Source organism: Gavialis gangeticus, unplaced genomic scaffold, assembly GCF_001723915.1.
Source record: "Gavialis gangeticus isolate Ggan-Ray unplaced genomic scaffold, GavGan_comp1, whole genome shotgun sequence".
NCBI lineage: Eukaryota > Metazoa > Chordata > Crocodylia > Gavialidae > Gavialis > Gavialis gangeticus.
Genome location: NW_017729025.1, coordinates 155230362 through 155240474, shown reverse-complemented (window position 1 = coordinate 155240474; position 10113 = coordinate 155230362). Strand labels below are relative to the sequence as shown.

Here is a 10113-nt window from a genome sequence, read left to right as displayed (position 1 = left end):
TGAGAGGATTTGATGTGTGAGGGGGTGAGTGGTATGGGCGAGGGCTGAGGACAGGTACTGTAATAAACTCGTTTCAACGGCCTGTCCCACGCCCGCCCGGGCTGCCCGGCGCTGCACCGGAACGCGCCCTCAACCCCACCCACCCCCACCCCACACCTCTTCTGCACACTGGACAGCATCACATCAGCATCGGCAAGCCTCTGCTTATTTTCTCCCCTGGGCACCTGCCCTGATGGTGCAGAGAACCTGCAGGCTCTTTGCAGGAAGGGGATGGACAGCAAGACTCAGGAGAGGGCTGTGTCATCCTGGGGTTCTTGCTGGGTCCTACACACAGAGCCCCTCCAGAGGGGCCTGCTGGGGCGGGGGATGCAGCCCCTTGGATTCCCAGGCTGAGCAGGCTCTGAGGAGGCTGCACCACAGCCCATGCCTCTGGCCCAGGCAAGAAGCTTCTTGTCCATGCCAGCCCCTTGCAGCCAGGCTCTGGATGGGCTGCCCCAGTCCCCCATTCCCTTCCATCCCCAGGCTGGGTGTTGTCTGACCGGGCAGCAGCCCTGAGGGAGGCTGTGGGCCTGAACCCCTCCCTTGCTTTCCAGCCACAGCCAGCAGCCCCCAGCAGAGCATCAGCACGGTCCTCTGTGTACAACAGACACACACACACACACACATGTGCATCCACACACCCACACACACCAGCTTCCAGTGGGCACTGCTTCCAGAGGGCCACCACCATAATCCCCTATGCACAACACACACACACACAAACTCATCATGGTGACCTGGAAGAAGCCATTGTCGCAGCTGCCCTGCTGGGTGAGGTTGGTTAAACAAGACACCCAGCCGAACAGGCAGTTGAGCTGGTTTAGCAGGCACGAGGTGTTGAGCATCTCCTTCTGGAAGGCCTCCAGGAGGTCATCCTAGTGGAGGCTGAAGCACTTTGTCAGGCACAGCGCATCCTACAGCTGGCTCTGTGCTGGGTCCAAACTGTGAATATAAGTAAATTAGCTGGAGTGACTCTCTATGGGAAGGCAGGGAGAGTCACCTAATGCAAGGGTGGGCTTTGAGGAGAAGACAGGTCAGAGCAACAAGGCATCAGACCAGCTTTGCCTAGCAATAGTGGGGACCTGTCTCTCTCTCGGGGTATATCTTTTCCTTGAAAGGTGTGGTGCATCCAGGTGGTGAATGACTGCCCTCTGTGAGGTACAGGCTCCTTTTGGGACCCTTATCAGATCTGTACCCTGGTTACAGAATCTGGAAACTACTCCCAAATTGGGAGGTTCTGATGAAGATAATCCAGATCTTTCTGAAAGATATGCTCTTGCCAAGAAGTCCTAGGTTGCGGGGCAGCGATCTCTCCAAATGGTCCCTTTTAGCCCTGAATCTGTGAACCGGATATCCCCCTCCCCACTTCAGCTTGCCCTGAGTAGACATCTCTGGGTGACACTTCACTTGTCTACTCCTGGTCTAGAAGGTGCCATTGTCTTGACCAAGGGTGCTGTCAAAAGTAGAACCACTTTTCTGACATGTTGGAAAAGGGGTTCCTAACAGCAAGGTCAAACTCTGTGCAGAGTATTAGGAGTAATTCTCCGTTTGTATTTAGAGACCCATGTCTGAATTTTCCCATGACTCTGTTCCAAGTGGTATAGTCATCTCCAATGTGTGCATTGAAGTCACCCAGTAGTAGGATTTTGTCATTGTTGCATAGATTTTTTAGCATGGGTGACTGGTGCCTCCCGAGTCTGGGGGGGACACCAGATCACTGATGGGGGGGAAAGTCCCCCAGTGGCCAATCACTGAGCCTGGAACCATCAGTGGTGAAACTGGAAGTGCACTTCCACTGGCACTTCCGGTTTTGTGTCTGGCACACCCCCTATGCATCACCAATGTTTTTTTGAGTGTCACTCAGCTGGCTGTAGAACTGAGTTGTCATTTCTTCAGAAGAAAGTAGTGTTGGAGGGTAGACATTATTGCCAGAAAATTCTGGTGGGACAGTGTTATCTTCAATGTCATTAGGCACTCAGATATTGACACAGGATGTTGTAGTAGTTTAGTAGTGATGGAGTTTGCTATCGTGAGTCCTACCCCATGTAGGCTGGTGTTTTGTCTTCTACCAGCCCCAGTCAGAAAACTTACTAACCCCAAGTTAAGGTTGCTCCTAACACTAACATAGGTATCCAATAAATAAATAAAGACAGAGCAATACAGTTAAAAAAGACCAGATTGGAATATGTCTGGAAATGGTAGCAAGAGGATGTAGGGCTCACTGCCCCTCTCTGCCCCTTGTTCTGTGCTCATAGTATGGAGAAAGTAAAGTCTACTGGACTCCCCCCAACTAATGAATCCCCTGGTGGGGGGAAAGCCCCAGGAGATAGCACAGTGAAGTGCTAGTCTATGACATTACCACAGTAACCATAGTGGAGAGGAAGGAGCCAGGCAGTGCAGATCAGAATAACCTTAGTTTATTCTCCAACTCGGAGGCACTCAACCTCCGGCCTACAGGCCAAATCCATGACACCTGTCCCACAGAGCTCCCCATAGGTCAGGAAATTTGGTGACAGGCCAGAGGTTGAGCACCCCTGTTCTAACTGACACTATAATAGCATAGAGATGAGTCATTACCAGGAATCATTACCGTTTCTATTCTTTGGTGCTGCTGTCAGCTCATCTGAGCCACAGCGGAGAATTCAGCTTAAAGCTGTGAATGCCCAAGTAATTCATTTATGCTCTATCATAAAAATCCATCAGAAAAACCCCAATACAAACTCCCTTTTCCTTCCTTAGGCAGCACAACTACTTAACAACAGGCCAGTTAACTATGTCATGGCACAGGAAATACATTAGAGAAGAATTACTAATAATTCAAGCATCCTGATATTATCCACAACACAAAATGTAGGAAGATGTTTCAGGGTTGTTGGTTGTAAATATTTCCTACTTTTGTATGAGTTAGAAAACTGTCCTTTGTATAATAATTTGGATAATGAAATACCTACCTCCTTGGAAAACAAGAATGTTAGTGTTCTGGAATTAGAAGCTATGTGCACGGTACGTGGGGAAGGGCATTATTGATGTGGTCACCCACTGCCAACATTTTAGTCAATAAGAACAGAGCAAGCTGCAATGGGACAACACAGAGCACGTAGCCTGATAGTTGGAACAAGATTTAGTGTGAGCAGGAGAACCACTGACCGATTAAAGCTGTGGGATTGCTGTTATTGGGGCTCTTTAAAGTTTTTTGGTTACTTTTTTTATCAGGGATGCTGCAGAAATAAAGAACCCAGTCTTGCTGCAGTTCTGTGGAAGGGATTAGAGAAGCCATGAGACAAGGCCTTTCTCTAACTCCTTGATTCTCAGGTAGGGTGCCAGGGCATCCTGGGGTGCCACCAGGTCTTTTGAAGTGTACCCCCAGGTGTGAGGAGAGAAGCAGATAAGCTACTTAGATAAACACAGGTTCAGGCTTGTCGCTGCAGGAATGATCCCTTACCTCCACTGCCCCGCCCCTGTGCAAGGAGGTAAACACTGTGGTATATAAAGTAGTTTTTGGGTGCCACTCAGTGCACAAAAGTTATGGATGGGTGCTGCACGTCCAATGAAGGGTGCCTCGAGTCTAAAAAAGGTTGAGAACTGCTGCTCTCAATGAGGTGTTTATGTATTTTTCTACAGACTTGTTTATACCTGATGTTTCAAATGGCCTGAAACTCTGTGCAAGCTAAAGGGAAAGTTTTGTGTCTACCTGCAGAGGTCACTACAGACTCACTTTGGTTTTGTCTGGAGCTAAGCTGGGCATTCGGCTTTTCCAGGACACACACATATTCCAGTGTTATTCAAGATTTCACTGGGATTTGGGGGCTGACGTTTGACACATAAGGGGAGTCATTAAAAGCTGCCAGTAAGAAGGAGAACCTGAACCCTAAGAAGAGGCTCACTGTTTGAGAAAAGTCCTCCTGTGGGCTGCATAGCTCATGAAAGAAGAGATCAGAAAGTCTGTCAATTAACTGTTGCATGCAAATTTTCTTCCAAGGTCCCTTCCAGCCCTAATGTCTATGAAATCTATGGACGTCTATCTTTCTGGGATCCTTTACCCCTAGCTGATTTCCTTCCCCCGGGGGCAGGGGGCTGGACATGATGATTTCTGAGGTCCCTTCCAGCCCTAATGTCTATGAAATCTATGGACGTCTATCTTTCTGGGATCCTTTACCCCTAGCTGATTTCCTTCCCCCGGGGGCAGGGGGCTGGACATGATGATTTCTGAGGTCCCTTCCAGCCCTAATGTCTATGAAATCTATGGACGTCTATCTTTCTGGGATCCTTTACCCCTAGCTGATTTCCTTCCCCCGGGGGCAGGGGGCTGGACATGATGATTTCTGAGGTCCCTTCCAGCCCTAATGTCTATAAAATCTATTAAAATCTATGAAATACCCAGATAGATTGTGTATAACTTTTCAGGGCTGTATTAGAGACATCTGATTAATTCATATGTCTGCCTTGAATTAAGAAAACCTGAATATACATCAGTTTTAAAAGGCCAGTTTAAGAACCCTGGGCTAATTAGAAATTAGAAATCACGTCTTTTGTTTTTCAAACTTTGCTCTGCAGTTGTTGTCTGTCAATATTCTCCATTCCTGTGATGTATTGTAACAAAGCTGCGGGCGACTAAGATTTTATAGATGTTACCCTCTTAAGCGCCTTAATGACATTTCAGCAGCCAATTGCATCTCTCTCCAAGGGGTATTTTTTGTTAGTAGTTGTTCAGTTGAACTGTTTCTTCCTCCAGTTCCCTAGGAGACTTCCCATTAAAGGGACAGTTGTGATTAAGTGGAAAGGGAACTGCAATAGAGGTTATAATGGAGGCTTGCAGTTGTCATACTGCAAAATAAAGGTTACTGCAGAAGCGGCGCATTTGGGATGCTGGGGATGCACAAACAGGAGATGGAGTCATAGCACTCCTTGTACCGCTTGAAGGTGGGCAAGGGCAAAGGTGAGGCAGCAGCAGCTGAGACCCTGCAGAAAGGTACAATGCAAACCTTATATGGCCTATACTAGAGCTGTCTACAATAGCCTCTGGGCTGCATATGGCATCAAGGGGCTAACATGTGGCTCCTGGTCACCTACCTGACCCTTACCCCCTTATTGCTGCAGCTAGTGTCTTTTGGCTCTCTATCCCTCCCTCAGATTTTGCTTCTTGCTGTCGCCCCAGAGGGCAGGGCGGCGCAGCCTACAGTGCCAGGGGAATGCAGTGGAGTGAGGGAGGGTGCCTGTGCAGCGCAATGGCTGCTGGTGGGCATGGTTCAGTGGCAGGGGGACTGTCCATATGTGGTGCAGGGGAGGGGTGTTCCAGGGGCCTGTGACGCACATTAATGTGGCCTCTAGGGTGTGTGGCCCCCAACCACTTAAAAGTTGGACAGCCCTAGTTTATACAAAATATGTGTGCACAACATTGATGCAAGAGAGGAGAAGACAGCTGCTAGTGGGATATACTCAGAGGCCCTTACTCTGCTCAGAGAACTAAATGACTTAAATGATAGTGCAATCATTGACAGTCTACTGTTGTTCTGGGTAACTTCCTGGAGCAACATTGGACGTACAGAGAACATGCAGTGTGTTCCCATACTGTAGGTTCAGGGTGTGGGCCCAGGAGCTAAGTCAGGGGCAGGCAATTATTTTGGGCAGAGGACTGCTTATTGAGTTTTGGCAAGCCATCGAGGGCCGCATGACAGGCAGCCTAGGGCAGATAAATATTAATTTTCTAAATTTTTTAGGGGCCCTGCAGGCCGGATAGAATGGCCTGGCGGGCCACATCTGGCCCATGGGGCGCATTTTGCCCACCCCGCCTTAGACCAACATGGCTATAACCAACAACTCCAAAGTCAAACTGTAAAATTTCTAGCTCAGCCTAAGGACAAGCTTTCCCCTTGCATGCTTATTTTGCACCAGTATTTGATGATTTTGAAATTGTTCAGTAGGGGGTGGGTAATTCTCCCTATTTGGCCAGTTGAAAGTTAAATTCCACCCTGCCTATTGCAAGATGAAGGTGAACAGAAAGGTAATTTTCTGGACATGCGTGGTAAGCTATTGCATGTCATACATGGATGTGATTTATAACTTCAGTGTCAGACCGTTTCTGACAGGCCAACCGTCATAGCAGTTTATTTTTTCTTTTGGATGAATAGATTCATTAAATCTGATGACGCTCAGTTTCAGGGTTCTGTTTCTTTTTTCTTATTATTGGGGTATTTTGCTTATTTTAAGATGGGTATTAAATCTTCCAACCCTGTCTTCCCAAAATCGAAGAACACAAAGAGCTTGGCTTTGTTTTCTTCTGGATTTCTGGGCTCTGTTCATCTGTTGAGTGAAGCACACATTTTTAATCTGGCAAAAGTCCCTGGCTAAATGGCATTTGCCCTTGCTGAGGAGCTCCTCAGGCTATTCTCATTACTTCTCCAGCTCAGTGAATTGTACTGAAGACCAAAAAAAAAAAGGCATTTTGGGGTTTACGGGATACAGGCAGGAGGCCTGAAGCCTGCTGCATCCATGGGACGCACTGAATTCCCTGCTGCAGGGACATCAGGAGCATTTCTTTTAACTTTCTTTCTTCACCAACCCTACTAAACAGGTCACAAATTTAACATTTAAAGAGCCATCCGATCCCTGAAAGATACACAGAAAGGCATTATTTTTGTGTAAAATATATGTGTGTGTTCTAGTCACTGAAATTTTATTTCCATGAGCATTTTGTACTGCACTGGGGTGCTCAGCAGGACTCTTATTCAGACAGTAGCATAGTGCAGCCAGCCAGCTTGGAGTCTAGGGTGACATGTAAAGGGCAGGGGGTCATTTGCAAGGCAGGGTCCCGTACATCATGCCTGCAGAGGAAGCATGAACACCGGCAGGGAGCACCAGCCCTGACGTTTTCTGTCACTCATGAATGCTCTGCATATTGGGCACAGGTGCAATAATACAGACTGGCTTGGGGAAGCCTTTCTTAATCAGGCTGGGCTCCCCTACCTGGTTGTCTTTCAGGACCCTAGTTCTGAAGCAAAAGAGAGACTTCCGCTGGAGAATGCGGGCATCGATCCCGCTACCTCTCGCATGCTAAGCGAGCGCTCTACCATTTGAGCTAATTCCCCCCTCTACAGCGAAGCTGCTCAGCTGAGCTTTAGAGCTTCTGACACCAGCACGCGTTGTGACGTAGCTACTAATTTTTCCTGCCTGAGTATGCGGGCAAGGAAGCACTACATTTCCCAATAGGCAGTGGAGCGAGACAGACCGCGCCTGCGCAGTACCCCAGCCCGGCTTGCGGGAGGGGTGCGCTGGCTCATTGTGAGCGCGGCAGCAGTGGGATAGGAAGGGGCAGGACCGGGCTCGTGCCGGGCGCGCCCCGCGGTGAGTGAGCAGCCGTTGGAACGCGGCGGGGGGAGGGGCGCGTGGCGGGGAATGGGTGGGGCGGGCACGCGTGGCGCAGCAGGTGCAGGGGGCAGTGGCTGGGGGCAGCCTGGGCTGCCCCGCCCCAGGGCGGGGAGGAGGGGACCTGGCCTGAGACAACGGGTGGGATGGGGTTTGTTTCCCCCCGGCTTCCCCCCTCCGGGCACGGGCGTGAGGTCGGTGCCACGCATGTGGGGCGGTCCGGGGATGCCCCCAGGCACCTCGCCAGTGCCCGTGCCCTCCCGGCGAGCGGGCTGGTCCTGGGGCACCGCGGGCAGCGTCGGGCTTGGAGGCACAGAGACATGGGAGGGGGGAGAAGCGGGGCTGGGAGGGAGCTGCAGGGGCTGTTTTGTCCGAGGCAGGCTCGTCCCTCTCGAAGCTGCGCTAGGCAAAGCCGCCCTCTGAACTCTCGTGCGAGACTGCCCGGCACCCCTGCCGGGACACAACACAACACAACACAACACAGCCTAACATGACACAGACCTCTGAGTTCTGCATAAGATGCCTGCAGCCCTGACACCACGTGGCCCAACCCAAATCCATCTTCTAAACTCCTTGTTGGGCTGCCGGCAGCCCTGGCGGGACAGACACAACACAACATGACACAACAAAACGACATAACACAAGACAAATCCACCCTCTAAATTCTGCGTAAGACTGCTGGCAGTCCTCACATGACACGACACAATACAATACAGTACAACACAATACAAATCCATCTTCTAAACTCTGCGTAAAACTGTCAGCAGCCCTGACGCTGCAGAACACAACACAACACAACATCTTCTGAACTCCCTGTTGGACTGCTGGCAGCCCTGACATGACACAACACGCCACAACAAAACAGCGTGGCAATACAAATCCATCCTCTAAGCTGTGCATAAGTGCCAACAGCTCTGAGACGGCACAAGGCATGACACCCTAGCCCGTCACAGGTAAAGCAGGGGGTCACAGCAGGGCCTGCTCCTATAAAAACATTTTTAATATACACTAAGAGATCCCAGGTTGAGGGCCATGCCCCTGGCTACAGAGGAAGCCAGAAACCCCTCGCAGTCTTTAACTAGTTTGACCTGGGGTAAAATTCCTTCCTACCCCAAATGTGCAGATTGATCTGGTCTTAAGTGGAGGGGCAAGACCCTCTAGCCTTAAAACAAAGCTGAGTCCTGGTACCTGTGTGCCATGTGGTTTGGGAATTGGGCAGAAGGCAGTCTAGATATGTACTTTTATACACTAAATAAAATAGAGAGCACAAGCTTTTGTGAACCCATGTTCATGTCATGAGTTAGCCTTTATGAAGCAAGGATTTCTTAGGGTAGTGGAGCTCAAACTTCTTGCCACGTGAGCTGGATAGGTGGTGAGTGGCTGGTCCCCAAGTTGGATTTGTGCCATGCCCTGGGATTGTGCTGCCCCACGTGGCCCCCTACCATCCTGGTCTGCCCCCTACCACTCCGTGCTGCCCTGTACCACCCAACTCACACTTGTGCCATCCCTATTCAGCCTGTATTCTCCATCTGGCACACAGGGCAAGGCCATGCTGTCCCATCTGCTGGGCTCTCTCAGCCTGCAAATTTGACAGCAGGGGAGCAGCAGTTAGCTGCCATCACATTCTTGGGCCTGTGGGGAGCCCTGCTGGTTGGATAACAGTGTCCTGCAGACCTGATCTGGCCCACAAACTAGGGGTTGAGCACCCCTGTCATAGGGTGATAGTTTTGATTGGACCAACTGCATGCAATAAAATATATCACCCTAAGAAATCTTTGCATCATGCATATTTCCTGGACCATCATGGCTACAACATCACTCTAACACTCTCTCTTAGTTGAGAGAAACTGTTCCATTAATTATGCACATGTTAAAGTAATGATGCCAAAATTCTATGCAGAAGGACAGCAAAGCCTGTAAAGTAGAGAATTAACACAATTTATCTTTGTATAAAACTATTTGCACAATTACAGAGACTGTCTTGGTAGGCAAAAGTGCGGATCCATCCAAGCAAGTGTCCTCTGTGAAAGAGGCCCATACCAGTTACCTCTTAATGAGATGTAGCAAGTCCTAACCAAAAATAAAAAGAAGGAGCTATAATGCACCTGTCCTCTTTCATTCAGATTTAAAATAGCAGTGGTGTAGGTCCACTTATACCAGTATTGGGGTGGACAGACAAAGTGGTTACACTGGGTCCACTATTGTGCATTCCTGATCCAAAAGTGACCCCCTTCCAAACGGTATACTGCTCTGTCTCTGGCCTACGTTAGTGGTCACGGCCAGAGTAGACCCATGGGCCTGAATAGTCATGCAGGGCCAAATCAGGCCCTGGGGCTCAGCACCACCCCCTTCCTGCCCTGTGTGCCATGACTGGGCCCTGGTGGCCTGGCACCACCCTCTTTTGCCCCCATGTGCTCTGGAATTGGGCCCCAGGGGCCTGGTATTACCCCCTTCCTGCCCCCCCCACTGGTATTGGGGCCTGGGACCCATTACTGCCCCTGCCCACTGGGACCAGGTGTCCATTCAAGCATATAGGACCTGGTGCTCTGCATGCATTGGGAACTTTGACAGCAAGGGAATGGTGCCACCACTCCCCCACTGCCAAACTCCCAGACCTATGGGGAGCTGTCTGGGCTGGGTGACATGGTGCCAGGGACTGGATGTGGTCCACAGGCCAGGGATTGAGTACCCCGCCATAGGTTAAGCTTATCC

General features: G+C 50.0%; 1 protein-coding gene and 1 non-coding gene across 4 annotated transcripts in view; one reads left to right on the top strand and one right to left on the bottom strand.

Annotated features, from left to right (window-relative positions):
• Positions 1 to 7051: 7051 nt before the first annotated feature.
• TRNAA-AGC lies at positions 7052 to 7124 on the bottom strand. The gene has a single exon. It is a non-coding gene; the product is annotated as a tRNA-Ala (tRNA).
• Positions 7125 to 7312: 188 nt separating this feature from the next.
• The window catches only part of LOC109299229 (USP6 N-terminal-like protein), a 261923-nt gene continuing 259122 nt past the window's right edge, over positions 7313 to 10113 (top strand). For 2 of the 3 annotated variants that reach the window (XM_019519819.1, XM_019519817.1), the window contains exon 1: positions 7313 to 7380. The gene's annotated coding sequence lies outside the window, so the exon portion shown is untranslated. Of the gene's footprint in view, positions 7385 to 10113 lie in introns of all 3 variants that reach the window. The other variant, XM_019519818.1, reaches the window with a different exon arrangement.